Consider the following 16,148-nt stretch of genomic DNA (forward strand, 5'->3'; position numbering starts at 1 on the left):
TTAAATTTTGCATTAAAAAAAAACACGACATGAACAAACAATGAGCACCGCTGTCCTGTCCAAAAAGTCCAGTGCCTTCAAAGTGGATATTAATAGTGGTAAAGCAGTGTTATCTGCCTTTTTTTGTCTTGGTTCTGTATGCCCACATCGTACGGCATTTTCGCTATACGACACAACAAATAAGGTCCCCAGCTGAGATACTGCCACCGGCAGAGCCGACCATTTCGGACACCGCAGTGGTCGGTCATTGACAACACGTGACACGCGGCGGTTCGCTATCCTCTTTTCCCATTCCCCATGGTACACAACGAAACCACTCATTCATCGTTGACGTGCATCGCACGCGCTTCGATTGTGTGCAAGATAATGCTTGCCATTGATAGGCCGTATCGGCATAATCGGCACGTACCGTGGAACACCACGGACGAAAAGTCCGTCCTCCATCATCATGGAGACGCCTGGTTGCCCGTGTGCGTGCGATCCATTTGATTTTGTTTTTTTTTTTTTTTTTTGTGTGGACTAAAGCATAGAGGGGCAAGAGCAGATGTCTTTTATATTGATTCGGTGTGCAGGGGGGAAAATCCCGCTGAAATTTACTATGTGGGATTAGCACTGGATGGGGAAGCATCGAGTGAGCGAGATAAAAATGCCATTTTTCCATACAGATGCAATACGCTTTACCCACACACTAATTTGACGATGAGTTGATATGGGTTTTACAACTCCACTGTTAGGGGTAAAAGCAGCTTTAACGGGCAAACGTAGATGCAACAGTGTAAAAGGTTTTGCTGAGGGAGATTGTTTGTCTAACAAATTGTAGCGATAATTAATCGGAAACACAAACCGTATTCATGACAGCATACGATTATGTAACCGGTAACGGTGGCTGGATACGCGTATTGTGATATATTGTTGTCCCCCAAGCTCCCCCACAGACTACCCTCATTACCATAATTGCCCTAATTGGGTAGCATATGTTTCGATGCTGGTCGATAGCGGGCCCAACAGCGGCTAAGGGAGAACCATAAAACAAGACACACTTTGTGTTGGAAAGCGAGGCACGTGTTACCGTCGCAAAACATAACCGAATGGATGCAGTGGATGAAACATGGTTTTTTTTAGGAAAATTCTAAAAATATTTTGATAACAAAATAGTAAGTGAAAGTTTTGGTATGAATATTTGAAACGTTTTGTGTTGCGTTTTTAAAAAAGCAAACTACATTGCAACCCTTCAAGGGGCCTACAATAATACAAACTATTCCACAACAGTAGTGCCTGTCACGAACGAAACTTTTTCTTTCAAATAAAAACGAACAGTCAAAGTAAAGGACTAAACAAATCCAACGCGTGCCCAACCGAAAGCATTCAAAAGCCTCCCAACAATGAACTTGTAAGTGAACCGATCAATGCCTCAAAAATAAGAAAAATAAAAAATACACCCATAACGAAAGCTGAAAGAGCAGTGGGCAAAAATGAAAATAACAGCATATCGAACTCGTTTTCCCTATTAAGCTTGCACAAAGCCACCGGTACGCTTCACCGGATAGCGAGATTTGAATACCGGATTGAAGCACGGTCTGCCACGGTGGCATGATACACTGGTGGGATGAACACAAAAGTCGTTCGAGGTTTTGCTGCGAGCAACACAGAGCAACAACGACCAAAAAAAAAAAAGAATGGCAGGAATGGAAGAAGGAAAAAAAGCGCTCAGAACACAGCGTAGACAACGAAACCCGGAGTGGCTTGGTTATTGTGATCCGAGGATTTGTATCCGTCGAATGTGCTGGCGTGGCGAAAGTCGCACGGTAACAAGCGAACGGTGTAGAAAAAAGAAGATTGTATGGAGAATGAGTTTTTGAAAAAAAAAAGCATAGTAGGCATAGAGATGAAACCTACAGGGATGCATCACACGGAAGTGATACTTTTCGGTGAAGTTTGAAAGTCAATTAACGATCTAGTAGCCAACGACTAGCTCGCGCTACAGAAAGGATAAAGCTTGAAAGCTCTCGATAGCTGAACCATGATCATTTCGGATTTTTGCATTTAAAGGAACATATTTTTAGGCTCTGAATTTGGGAATTGTGGAATAGTGCTATGAAAATTATTATCCAAAAATTCATAAAAAAGGGGGAAAAGCGAAGGCCGCCATTTCTGTGCCCAGTGTTGCTGTTGCCAAAATTACTTCTCTCCACCGGTAGCAGTGTTTTGAGGCATGATTCCGAGCACGTAGCAGTATGATTTTATTATTATCATTACCATAATATAATCGCTTTCCGTGAGTTATTCGTGGCGTGAAAAAAGTAAACACCGAAAAGGAATCATGAGAAGTGGCTGGAACGACAGAGAAACCAAACAGGCGCAAAGGAATGGCAGGCAAGCCTTTTTTGCGCAGGAGGAAAATTTTAGGGCCGGAAAATGGCACACTTTTGCACAAAATTCTTTCGCCCCAAAACTTAACTGAGGCTGTGCGAACGGAAATCTGGCACGGTTGGAAAATTAGATTCAATTCGTTTGCTGTTCGTTGCTGCGGCGGAATCTGGTTCGTGTGAACGGACTCCTCCTCCCTTGTTACAAGACGTTGAGAGCAAACGCTAGACCAAGCAAAAAACGCACGCCGGAAAACTCCCCTCGCCAGCCTGTAGAGCCTGCCCGCTTTGGCACGATCGGCACGAAGTCCTTCCACGAAACGCTGGCTGCTGGAAGTTTACTTGTAAGCGGGTGCAAAACAGAGGCGGAAAAGTGAAAAGGAGAATGATAAAACTATTACCAACCGAAATCGGAATTCGGTAGCAGCTGTTCAGGTGAGGTTTTTGATGTTTTGGCAGGTCTGGCAGTGTGTCGACACACCGGGGGAACAGGATCGACTGTGGGTTGTGACGTGAGTAGTGGCAGAAGTTCGTTAAAGTGAATCAGCATCGGGCTGTTTAATGAAAAGCTTTTTCCGCCGAATTGCTGCCGAGCGATGTGATTGGTGCGGAAAGTTGGTTAAGGGTTTAGTTTTGGATTGGAAAATGGAAAATCCCTGCAGAGGCGTTATAAGCCAATTATAAATATTGTTTGTATAAAAGCGAATGAGAGCGATAATTATAAAAGCGATTCGTTTGGAGCAGAAAAAGGTGAAGCAAAAGCGATACACCGATTATTAATATTGCAAATAAGAACATTTTTTGACGACGGATGGCGTAAGTGTAATATAAATTGTTAAAGTTGAGCAAAAACAGGCGAAAAACAAGCGAACAATTATACTGTTTAGACAATAAATCAACGAAGTGATGTGGTCGTGTTGTGTGGAAGATTAATTTTATTAAATATTTCAATAAAAATTACTTACATATTAATATGGAACTTCAAACGAATTGTTCTATTTCCTAGAAAATGGTACACAAATAAAACGTAAAAAAACATGCATGCCATAAAACATATTCAATCTTGACCACAGTACTCCAGTAATAAAATCTAGTAGAGTCTCGAGTCAACCATTGCCGTTAGGCACACGTAATAAAAATGCCCGTAATATTTTTCCCACATAAAAGTAAGCTTTCACGGTTCATTTCCTGCGAAACGATTAAAAATTAAAACTTTAATTCAAGCTGCAAGCAAACATCCGTCTCAATGCCTTCGCACGGCCATTTTGTCTGGCGTAATTTATTTTCGGAACAATTAAATTCACTTAGGCCCGTGTCTGTGCTCCATCGCATGCGATTTTATCGCACGTGCTGTCAAACGCTTTTTCGTATAATATTGCGATTATTTGGATGATTTTAATAATATAACGATTATGAAAAATTAAGTTGAGATTGTTCCTACAAAACACCACACATTTAGTTTGACAGATAAAATCGGATGCGGCGTCCGACGAAATCAAAATTTTTTGATTCCGTCGTACGACGAAATCGCACGTCCGACGTTATCTGTCAAATCCCATATAAAATTTTGACAGGCCTTCCGATAAAATCGCATCCGATGGAGCACAGACACGGGCCTTACAAACAGAACGTCGCATGTGTGGCTGGGTGTATTGTCACCATGGAGACTATCCATTCGGGGTGTGACAATTGCTGCGACCCAGCACAGCGCGCCACAATACGTCCAAGTGTGCGGAGAATAAATTAAAGCTACCCAGAAATTGGAAATATGTATTACATTCTACATTGCGCTCGAATAAAAAATGGCCGCTTACCGGAGGGGGGAGGGGGGGGTATCAAGAGGAACCATTCTTACCAAAATGATGCTGCTGCCACAAAACGAACAGTGAGCAAAAAAAAAACGAAACAAAAAATACAGCAAACACGGGAAGCACCAAAAGCTCACCCAGGTCGGATCGATGCGCGGCGGCCCGCGAGGCTGAGACGTGCGACGGATCTCCCGGCGGGGGTTTGGCGTTTCTTTTTGAGTGGAATTTTGTGTCAACGGTGAATGTCCAACTGGGAAAAGCGGGCGCGTGCGTGTGTTTGTGTGTGCGTTCATGTGTTGTAAGGGCCGTTTTGACAACTTTCTTCGAAAGCACAATTTCTTCCACCGCTTCATCGCTTTTTCAAACGCTTCACAAGGCGACAATCGACGACACACGGCGATGGAAACTTTGGGCGAAGGAAATATTGCTCCGCATCTTGCTTTTGCTGCCCCAATTCTTTTTCCTCTGCCATGCCTTTTTTTTTGCCAGCACCATTGTGTGTTGCTCTCGCATCCCGGCAGGCAAGTGCATCCTTCCTCGATTGCTGCTACACTCTCGCCCGAAAGCTTCCGGTCGCGAGCAAACATAGGCCTTCGCTTTCCCTTCTCGTTGCGTGCTCACGCTTTACGCGCGAACGAACACATCAACCGGAAGCGCTGGTAGGGCCGGAAAGTGGTGCCACCAGCAAGTAGCAAAGTGTACTTGCTCGCTCGCTCGGTCGCTCGCGCGCCCCGCCATATTGCGACTTTCCTCCCCACCGTAGGGCGTTCCGCGGAAAAAAATGTAGCATTTGCCGTGCGTCTTTCCATCCCTTTTACCTTTGGCTTACTCTTCGGCATTGTTGAAGACTTTTTTTTCGCCCCCAAAGTGGCAACAATAAGCGATCTAGAGAGAAAACTCCACAATACTGTGTCGCAGACTCAAGTTTGTTGCGGCTACTTTTAACGCACCGTGGTTACGTTTTGGGCCGGCAAAGAAAACTTTTCCCCCGATGACTTGAAGGGTTGTTTTTGGGGGAGAGGAAGGGTCACCTTCACAAAACAAACACGGATTAGTCTCCCGTTTTTTTTTCGTCCCGTTTTCGAAATGCTAGCCGGAAGGGAATAAATGTAATCCTTTCAAAAGGCGAACCGGTGGTCCGTTGTTATTCAAAACCAGTCGGCTAAGAGAGCGGCGCACTTCATAGTATTACCGCTTTCGATGGCTCTAGCTGAAGGTTTTTGGGGCGCCATTCATTGCTTTCGGTGGGCTTTTATGTACTGCAAGAAAGCGCAGCTACAAGAGAAGCGGAGCTTTTGCTGCTTCAACTGCATTCAGCTTCAACTTGCGCGGGAGCAACACTTTATTCGCGACAGTTGGCCACGGTATTACACCGTTTGGTGGCAAATAGATAGCCGGTTACACAACGCTGTATGGTGGAGACAAAGATTTATGGTTATTTTCCGCCGTAAGAAGAGCATAGCAGTTAGCAACCAACCCGTGTGCGTGGGATTAACTATGGGCTATTTTTGCTGCTTGTATCTCTCTATCTTCTATCTGCGTCTAATGCACGATAAAGATGAGATTTATGCGAGTTAGTGGTCGAGTTTGATTGTACCGCGGGAATGGCATGTGTCCGGTGCCGTGGAATTGATGGACGGGAAACAGAAATACCCATTCCGGTGTAGCGTTGGTAGGTGATTCATTGTAATGTTGCGGGCAGCAGTTTCAATAAACGGTCTTGCTGAGTACACAGCTTCACTTCTTCGGACGCGCTGAACATTATCGATTAAAAGGGCTATACTGTAGAAAAAAAGATCAATGCTCAAACAGCCACTGCTTCCACAGGCTCTGCGTTCCAGTTCAACAGTTTCTGGGACTTTCCACCTCGACAGCCATTCGCTTTAAAGCGAGAAGTCGTGAACGTCGTGGCGTTTTTCTCCTAATCTGCCTACGGTTTTCTTGCCAGTGTTGCCTTTCATTCGTCGGTGTTGCTAGTGTGTGTGTGTGCGTGGCTTAAATTCAAACCGATACGATTTAGCATTTCCATTTCTCGGAAAACCAATCGTCCCATCAAACCTGTCCTTATGATTTATTGCTTCAGCCCGCCTTTTGGCGCTGGATAGCAGAACACCAGGCCACCTGTGTAAAGCTACCCGTTTCTTACATTGCTCCTTTTTTACAGAAGCAAATTTCTACCGCCCCAATGCACGAAAAGCGCCCACACACGTGCACGCTCTCGTTGGAACGCGAGAAAAGCGCGAGACGCCGATCAATGTGAGTCCGTCCTCTCCGGGGGGCTTTCCGTGTAATTCCCGGTAACCGAGCGTACCCTCCGAGCGTTTGATGGTGATGGGTTTTGGCATTTCACGGTTCATCTCCCTGCCAACGACCGTGAAGGGAAAGCTAATCAATTAAGCACTTTCGTCACATTTCCTCCACCTCTGGCCTTTCGCTCCTCTGCTCCATCAGTCAGCCAGCGCATCAAAGCCACAGCCCTGCGGGGAATCAGGTAGACCGCTACATCTGCAAGGCCGGGTAACCCGGTCCGGCACGATAACGGTAAGCCACCGTACGGGGACTAATTGCTTAACCGTTTCGGTAGGCGAGTTTTCGAACCACTTGTTTGCTAGTTGAATCGCGTTTGCAGTCTGACAGAGACCCGAGCGACATTTCCGAGGCGAGATTAAACAAACTAAACGAACTGACGGCTAATATTGATAGAATTGTTGTTCCGTTTCCTCGCAGAGATAGGTAACAGGTAGCGGAAAGCGGGGCAAAATGGGCATGTTAAGCAGCTTAATGAATATTTCATTGTTTTCCTACAGAACACAATTATTCTTTCATTATTATATGCCTCCACGATTTATCTATGGATTAAAATTGCAGCACAACCCGAAAATAACGTTGCTACATAAAAAAAGTTTAAAATAAAAGTTTATTTTTCACGGGAGTGCTATTTTGACACGCGGGGCAAAATGGGTATATGTAAACAAAACGTGAAACGTCAAAACACTGGGGGGCAATATGGGCCACAGCAACGGCGCTTAGGGAATGGTCAAAGCTTCTGTGCCCATTTCGCGAAATGTATTCTCTTCCTATCTCTTGTTTTGCTATTCAGAAAAGCCCTTCACATTTTTTCCCGAATTGTATTATTAAAATTAAAACACTTTTCACTCGCTTCAATCGACGAAATCGAATCTTTTGAAGCTGTACCTGTTAGCATTATTGTGTGGACAAATACAACACCATAGCCTCATCAAGCACCATCTATCAAAAGCATCTGCCCATTTTGACGCACGTGAAGCATTTTTATATTTGTTGTTACATTAATAAAATTACGCAGTCAATTGTGTAAAAAAAATTCAGATCAATTGTATAGAAATATCATATCTTTGAAAATATACCATGTATACAAAAAACATCCACGCGCATCTCTGTGACATTGATAAAAGCTTCAAAGTGGTAAAAATTACATCAAAATGTTACTAATTTTTTGCATTTTTCTTGTTTATTTTATTAACTATGAGTTACAAAACTTACATGGTGTTCAATAAACCCTCCAATGAATACATTTTGAGCCTTGGAATTTATCCTAGCTGTGAAATAATGCTTTAATTTTGCCTTTTTGTGAAGGTGCCTATTTTGCCCCGCACGCTTATTTTGCTCCTTTTACCCCTACATGATCCTTTTCGGCCCAACAACCCTTCTTCAGATCGTTAAAGATGTAAACGTTTGCATTGGCAAACACAATATTGGTCTTTTTGGCTTTGCTTTTATTTGCTTGCCTCTGGTCAGAGAATGCTGAACAAATTCCACTGTGAAGATGCAACCAAATTCCATCCCTAGTACAGGGAAACAGGTGGTGAAAATGCTTCACATTCCTGGCCCTGGTCGAACATTCGCCATCGATCCATTTTATTGCTGAACGTTACCGAACGCTTGTGTCGTTACATCTACTAAAACACTGAGAATATGTAAGGAGTTTAGTATTTAATTTAAATTTCAAAATTCTTGAAATTACCAATCGGCTTAAAGCAGTTGCACCGGAACAAAAATAGCTTACAAGCACCGGTGTGCCTTCCCAACCAGCTGCTGAACCGGCTAATATAAGCTTTCAAGCTCACAATACACTTTCCGCTTTCCTCCACGCTCGCGTACCGATCTGTTCCGGGACGATTTTCCACGTAACAGACTGGCGCATTCATTCACCTCCATTTAATTATATTTACCATGAAGGAAAACTTCTTTCTATCCATCGTAAACGGCTTTTTCCGAGCGACATTGCACCAATCCCGATCGTTCGTTCGATCGTATTGATGCAAAACTTTATCACTTTTTTCCCCCAACACTTTCCACCGACTGGGCTTCTGTCGAAAAGGTGGATTTGCATTTCCATTCGATGTCAATCGTACCGCACGGGGGAGCGGTGTGCCTTGCTGAACTTTTCATCGAAAAAGTTATCTTGCCGATGGTTTCCGTTGCCACACAGCCCAGCACAGAGTGTCGAGTGTCGTCGTGTCGTGTCGGGTTGGTGAAAGAAGATGTGTGACTCACCCGAAAACTTTGCCTTTGAAATACAACGGAACCGAACGGCAGGCTCTTGTCTTTGAACGACGTAAGGAAAGAATCCTCACACACACACACACACACCCGCACGAAGAGTGGAGGAAGCAGTGAAGGTAAATCCATTTTCTCATTCCATCCCTTCTTTTGGGCAATTCGGAACGGATCGATTCTGCACGACCTCAGCCACCATCCTGTTTGGGGTTCGGGTGTGTGTGTGTGTGTGTGCTCGCGCGTTCTGTTTCCAAGGTGGAAAACTGTGGAAGGAACAGCAGTAGAAAGCAAATACCGTGTGCCAGTGGCGGTACAAAGGCACACCGGGGTGGTGGCCGACAGGTTCAATAATCAAATTTACCCTTTCCATTGAGCGATTTCCCCACAGGGTATATACATCGACCGACGGTGTCGCAACCCCCACCCGGCCGCTGTGAGTTTGGCGCCCATGCCACAACCATGTCGCCCTGAATTGCCATTCCTCTAACCCTACCATCTCGTAAGCGCGCTCTCCCCGTCTCTCTCGCTCTCTCCACCGGTGTGACACATCAGGGAAAGTGTACGCGACACACGATTGCTTTTCTTTTATTGCCAGCGAGATCTTACAGACCACTTTTGCTTTCACAGAGAGCGCCCCCCGTGCACGCGCACGCACGGCAGCTGTGGTGGAGCCAGAGCGATGAGCGACCGCCCGGCGGATAATACAGCGATCAACACTAACGTTTGTACAAGTGCGCCACAGTTCAGTGTAGCCCGCTGTTTTAGTGGCCCCACGATAAGGGTTGATTCGAGTAAGATGATTGCGCTCTCTCTCTCTCTCTCTCTCTCTCTCTCTCTCTCTCTCTCTCTCTCTCTCGCTTGTTCATCCTTCATCTCTTTCGGGCATTGATTGTCTTGGAATTCATTTCTCTTCCCGTACATCTCCTTCGCGCTGCGAGCGAAGCTGCTGTGGCGCTCTGCTCTTGGCGCTCTGTAGTGAGAGCACGAAGGAGAGAGAGAGAGCGAGTGAGAGTAGCTCACCGAGTTCATCCCCATTCCCACAGGTTGCTGCTGTTCATCGGCACAGGTCGCAGCGTGTCGGTCATTCGTGTGCGAATAGTCCGACGGCATCGAAGTAGGTTTTGCGCGCGGTTTTGTCTACGGCACGGGTGCCACTTACTACAGCAGTGTGTGGCCAAAGCTTCTCCAGCGATCTGACCGTTGGTGGTGTTTGGACGTGTGTTTTGTGCAGCAAAAGAGCGTTCTGTGCCGTCGCTTTAACTCAACCCGTGTTCGTGTTCGGATACTATCAAGTTCTGTGTAAAAGTGAAACAGGAGTTTGTGAAGGGGCTACGAATGCTACGAAGCTCCATTTTGTGACGTCAAACAGTGGACGAACGTTTCCGGTCGATAGAGGATTGTTTGCTTCGTTGCTCCGGTTGGTTTAGTGTTCGTCCTGTTCCCATCCAATCGCTCCCAAAAAAAAAATGTGTTGAAGTTCTTGTTGAAGCTGCCCCCGCCGACGTCAATCCTGTCGTTGAATGCGCTGAGTGCTATTTCAAGTTAATCCGCAGCTTGAACCACGCCGAGTGTGGATTACGAGATGTAGCTGGAGGTGTGTCTCAGTTTCGGTTGATCCCCTGGGTCAGCCAGCAGCAGCAAGGAATGTAAAGAATTCGAAGCAGCGAGGAAAAGAATCAGCTGGCAGCAGCAGATTACGCGGGCGAAGAAGTGCTCAGGAAGGCGAACGACTAGACCCCGAGCTGCTGCTGTACGTTGTGTATGTTTGTGTGTGACTGGTGAGTGAAAGTGTTTCCAGGCCCTGCTGCACGTGCTCCAACGACAGACAGCCTGCTCGGTAGGGCGGAGGAGGCTGGAGCACGTTTTTAATTTATTTGCAGTTCGCTTCACTTTGGTACAGTTTTTGGGGCGCCATTTAAACAGCTAAGCGGTAGGAGATGATTTTTACGTAATCCCTCTAACGCTAATGCAGGGTAGTGCATACCACAAAATGAGATAAAAATATAACCTAAAATAGATTGAAGGGAAGGGGAAAGTACACACATTTTATCCTCTCCAATCATCATAAATCGGTGGAACGTTTCAAATTAAAGTGGTTCGCTGCCTGCTCCCTCGTACGCACATCCGCCGTGCTAAAGATCCAAGAATTGACATTCCAGAAAATAGGATTTTGATTTACTACTCCCCCGAAACCGTCCATCCCAGCCAACCGTGACGAAAGGTATCACCTTGCCAGGGTGCATGGGTCGTTAGAAAGAAAGGAAAGACCGAACAGCACTAAAAACGGTGAACCAGCCCCAATCGCTGATAAGATAGCGTTTTAAGGCGGGGTGGAGGGGGGGCGTGTTGGAAGGAGACAGCTCAGTCAAGCGCGCACGCAAGTACACGCTCGAAGCAGGCGGACGCACCGCAGGTAAGCCGATTCCGTGTCCTTTACCTCGTGATTTGCCATGTTTAATTAGGTCCGCTTCCTTCCGCGATCGACGGGAATTCAATTACGGAACTTAATTTGCGGCCCTAATGGCATAATTATTGACCGGCGCGGCTCACAGGATCGCTCATGGGGGGGGGGGGGACACACGGGCTGAGAGGGTTTGATTGTAGTTTAGTGCTTGGAAGTGAAAGTTGTATTCATTAGGGGGTGTGACAAAAAAAAAAACAGCGGACAAAGAGAGAAAGAGAGACCAAATGGAAAGATTTCACTGTAAGGAGCACTCTGCGCATCTTCCACGAGCTTCCAGTTGGCCACAGTAACGATTCGTTGACCTGTCTTCTTACAACCCTTACAAATGGTTTCGTGGAAGCGGCAATCGTCGTTCTGCTAATGAAGAAAAACTCCCTTTGGTGGGGCACTTTTCGCTCCGTTTGCCGTAAACATTCTGTTCGGTGGTTTTATTCTTCCTTGGAAACATTAAATGCGCTTGTTTTTATTGCCTTTAATACAAGCACAAACACACCTCCGCACACATACTCATGTAACATTTACCTTCACTTGTGGATGCCTTTTCCTTAATGCCTTTTAACCTCATCACGAAAGTAGGGAATTTCCCTTCAGGAAGCATCAAGGTGGCCGAGGAGGAAGCTATTTTCCTAATGTCATTTCCATTGATTAAACAGGCAGCCGACGATTCTGTTTTTCATTTGCAATTCCAATTCGATTCGGATGAAGAGGGACGGGAGAAAGGGAGCGGTCTGGTTTAGCGTCATCCATCTGCAAGCAAGGAACAGTGCCATTCTCGCCAGCCATAAATATGCAAAACAAACACGCAGTGAGCAAATTGTAACGATCCAAACATTACCGAATGCTTGAAGCGAGCAAAAACACGAATGATAATTTATTTGCGCTGTTGATTCGGCTCCGGCACTTTTGCGAGATCAATCACGGTTGTGCGAGCGACTTTTGTGTCCAGGAGTTGGTTGTACTCGCGGCCGATCGTTTGTATCGGCCACTCCGCCGTACCATCCGGCCAATGTTGCTAACCAATTGAGGCACTGAAGTTGAGGTGAACGTGAGAAATCGTGAGAGGGAAAAAAAAAATCACACAATCATCTCCATCTCCATCGCGCGAATGAATGACGTTGACCTGTTAGCAACGCGCCCCACCACCACCTGCCGACCATCGATCTAGTGCTCCATGCTCCATTTGAAACATGTGATAAACGGTGGAGGGCCGGGGTACAAAAAAACCCAAGCACACACACACACACACACACTGACAGAGGAGACGCCGGTCGAAGTGTTGTTTCTATTTATCAGATAAAAAAGCACTCAAGCGTCTGTATGTGTGTGTGTGTGTGTGTGCGTGTGTTTGGTGTGGTGGAGGAAAAACATTGATCGAACCAGCAGCAGCTCCGGCCGGTCGATGGGTGATTGTTGAGAAAACACACTTCACATGACCGCACCCAGCAGCATGCCCTTCGTTTGGGGGAAAAAAAAGGCGGCATGCTCCTCCGTCCCACTGCTGCGGGGCACTGATGCACCCGGGCACCCGGGCAATGTATTCTAATGCGCAGCGCACACACCGCGGCGTGCTGGGTGGCATCATTATTTATGGCGAAAGCGTGCTACCGAAATGCACGGCAAAGAAAGCGGACGAATAATCACGCCAGCATAATCGAGTCGCCCAGTGGATGAAGTGTGTCGTGCCGGCGACTGAAGAGGCAGCACGAAGAGAGTGTGTGTGTGTGAGAGAGAAAGAGAGAGAGAGAGAGAGAGGTACGTGCATTAATTGTTGTGGTTGAGTCGATTCCGGTAGCTGCACGTGATACTTAAGAAAGTTCCCGAGAAGTTTGGCGAGATATGATATGGGGTTGATTATTCATATTCACGGCACCATTAGAAATACAATTGAATTAATTGCAGCAATGGTAAGCCAAAACCGCACGTGTGTTTGTGTTTGCGGTAGCCGAAACGAAATGAGGTTACGTTTGACACTATTCAGTATGGTTAATATGGTATGGTAATCTTGCTTTCGAATGGTCCTCATGTGCCACTTGTCATTTGTGCGTAGTTTAGCGTTTCATGCTCCAAATGATGCAAAAAGCTAGCTTCGTTTGATTTTATTCGCTTTATGATTATGATGGCATTAATCTCCTTAAACTGATACATGCAGATTAAAGTAGTTGGAAGTTTACGTGCGATACTTTAAATTCGCGTAAAATGGCTTAGCTTTTGATGTAATTCACTCATAATTGTTTAAATAAAACCAATCCAATTAATTCTCGCTCGCCGGGACCGATTTCAATCCCACCCGGTGCGCTTGAATTCATTATTTATTGAATCAGCTTTCAACATCAATCCCTCTGAGTGCTTAGTTGAACCCGTAATCCAAAAATGCCGTCTCTTTCATCACTCGGTCTTAAATTCCTGCAGGGAGTAGAAAACGTAACACACCCGAGCCTGCCGCCTTACCTAAAGCACCGTGCAGCGAATGTAATTTCAAGCAAGGCTAAAAGTGAGTCGTTACCCCACGCGTGTACTACTATGCCATGGGAGGGCGAGGAGGGTGGTCTTATTTATCCTTTACACCCATGCGGGGCAAAATTTTAATCAATCGCTACGACGCTCTCGGGAACATCACCGGGTGGTAAAGCTCGGAGCAGGGGCTTCCTGCCAGCAAAGAAGAGCTTCCACTTGGCACGATGGGAGCCGGTTAATGTGAACCAGATAAAGCACTTCATCTTACAAAAACTACCCCCTACCCTCCCACATTACTCCCAGGCATTGACAGCAATCGAATTCCGGGCCAGGAATTGTCACCCGTGGGGTGAAATAAAGCCTTCCGCCATGCCATGTCCCTTCAAGCGATTGGCCGAGATCTCTCGTCCCTCTATCTCTCTCTCTCTCTCGTCTTAGGGATTCCATAAAAGTGTTGCCAGTGATTGGTACAGTGTGTTTGTGTGTATATGGGTAGTAGAGCAAGCGAAAGAACGGAGCACATAATCACAGCAGGACTTTTGATGTGTTTGCTTTCCACCGTTTCCATCATTGGATCACGTCTTGCGGAAATGCTTTTATCGGTTCCGCTGAGAAAACGTGCCCTCAAAAGGCAGCGGGAGCAATGAGATAATAGTTTTGTGCCGAGGAAAGAGCGCGAAAGAAGCAACTGTTGGCCACTTAATTTGCCCGTCATAAAACAAACGCTGATTAAAATAATTCTCTCCGGAAGCGAAGATAACGGAGCAGCGGCTATTATTAAAGATCCCGCTCCCGTGGTCAACTGCATTTAAACATTTCTATTGCGCAGTTTCCAATATTTGTCATGTTAAAATTAAATTTCTTTCCACGACAAACAGCTGTCAAATCTTCAGATTTACTGCACAAAACAACATCCACTTATGGTTTCCATTCAATTACGGGGACTAATTTGCAATAATGGTACTTCGGCGAAATACGCTGCCGCTTTCGAACTGGATCGCCGCAACACGCAGCACACGGAAGCATTAAAATTACCCAAATTGAGCAAACAACAAACAAGCTCCCGAACAGTGTCGTGGCGTAGGGTCACCCCGAAAACCGCCGATTTTAGATCGAAATGGTAACAGACACGAAGCAAAAATAGAAGCAACCAACCAAGAAACACACGCTGCGGTCAAAACACCGCAACCGAGGAGGTGGGGGGGGGGGAATCTCTCAACCAGCCTCCCAATTAGCTCCCAACCGGAGCGTCCCCATCAACGAGCCCAGCAGCCAGCAACGCTGCAAAAACTTTATGTCAAATTAACGTGTCCCCGGGCTACGAAAAAATGGCGTGTCCTGAATACACAATCAATGCCAATCGCCGCAAACGGAGCGAGCGGCAGCATGAAGAAGCACGGCCGGACGAATAATTGAAATCACCCACCGGGGTAATTTGTCAACAGCGAACGGTGGCCAGCAGTAAGGGAGTAAGAGCTCGGTTGTGCTTACATTATTTTTACAGCAACCTCCGCCTGTATACATGCTTTTCGCGCGATGGCTTTTATCATTGCCTTCGTTCGTTGTTTTGCTGCGTCACAGTGCAACAAAAGGTGGAGGGCTGGAGTTGCTCATTTGGGGTGGAGTTGCTCATTTGAATAGTTATGTGTCTTTAAATAAGATATTTGTGGAGGGATAACAAAATGGCAACACTGTCGCATGCATAGTTCAACTTGAACCGTTCTCTCCGCCCGAATGCAACACGTGTGGTTTTCGTGCGCATCAACATTAATTCAGTTCATTTGCTGTCCATAACTGTGCATCTAAATTTGATGCGTTGCCACACAGAACCGACACCACCTCCAACCGGGGGCGTTTGATTTTACATTCATCGATAATCGAGATTGCGATTGGACAGCTCTTCATATCACGGTTCATTTCGCCCCCTTTGGAGCGCATACCGTCCGGGTGTCGGCACAGCCAAATGGTGAACATAAATTATGCTCGGTTAAGCTTCACATTTAATCTGACCTCGGACCGAACGTCCTGAATATGACACACATACACGCATGGTGGGGCAAGTGTATCAACCGTATGCAGATCTGGCAGTGGCAGTATGTGGAAATCGGGAACCAATATTTCTGGCGCCAACAAACGTCAACATTGAACTCTCGGATGCATGGAATGAACGGCAACAAAGGCGAGATGATTGAACTGGATTATTGGATTGCAGATTTGTACAGCATGGAACAGTTGAATGCTTCTATCGCTAAGGCTTTTATTAATGTGATTTTTATAATCCAAATTAAATGTGCAGTCAACGCGTATCTGCCGTATGTACGCGTAACACTATTAGCAAACGACAGTCCGTGCAGTGATGATCCAAGCTCAACGAGCGCTTTAGCATACGTGAGAGAACTTATGCATCTTTAATGTAGCACTTACCACTGATAAAGCGGGTTTTACAGCTACAAGCTTCGGCTATAGGTTTTAGTGGTGTTTAACCCCCACCGACTTTGCCGTTGGCACACTTCGGCA

General features: G+C 46.0%; 1 protein-coding gene across 4 annotated transcripts in view; it reads left to right on the forward strand.

Moving 5' to 3' along the window:
- Positions 1-9,785: 9,785 nt before the first annotated feature.
- LOC121587999 (arrestin homolog) overlaps positions 9,786-16,148 on the forward strand; it is a 39,626-nt gene continuing 33,263 nt past the window's right edge. For 3 of the 4 annotated variants that reach the window (XM_041905445.1, XM_041905447.1, XM_041905448.1), the window contains exon 1: positions 9,786-10,491. The gene's annotated coding sequence lies outside the window, so the exon portion shown is untranslated. Of the gene's footprint in view, positions 11,127-16,148 lie in introns of all 4 variants that reach the window. The other variant, XM_041905446.1, reaches the window with a different exon arrangement.

Source organism: Anopheles merus, chromosome 2R (assembly GCF_017562075.2).
Source record: "Anopheles merus strain MAF chromosome 2R, AmerM5.1, whole genome shotgun sequence".
NCBI classification, from domain to species: Eukaryota; Metazoa; Arthropoda; class Insecta; order Diptera; family Culicidae; genus Anopheles; species Anopheles merus.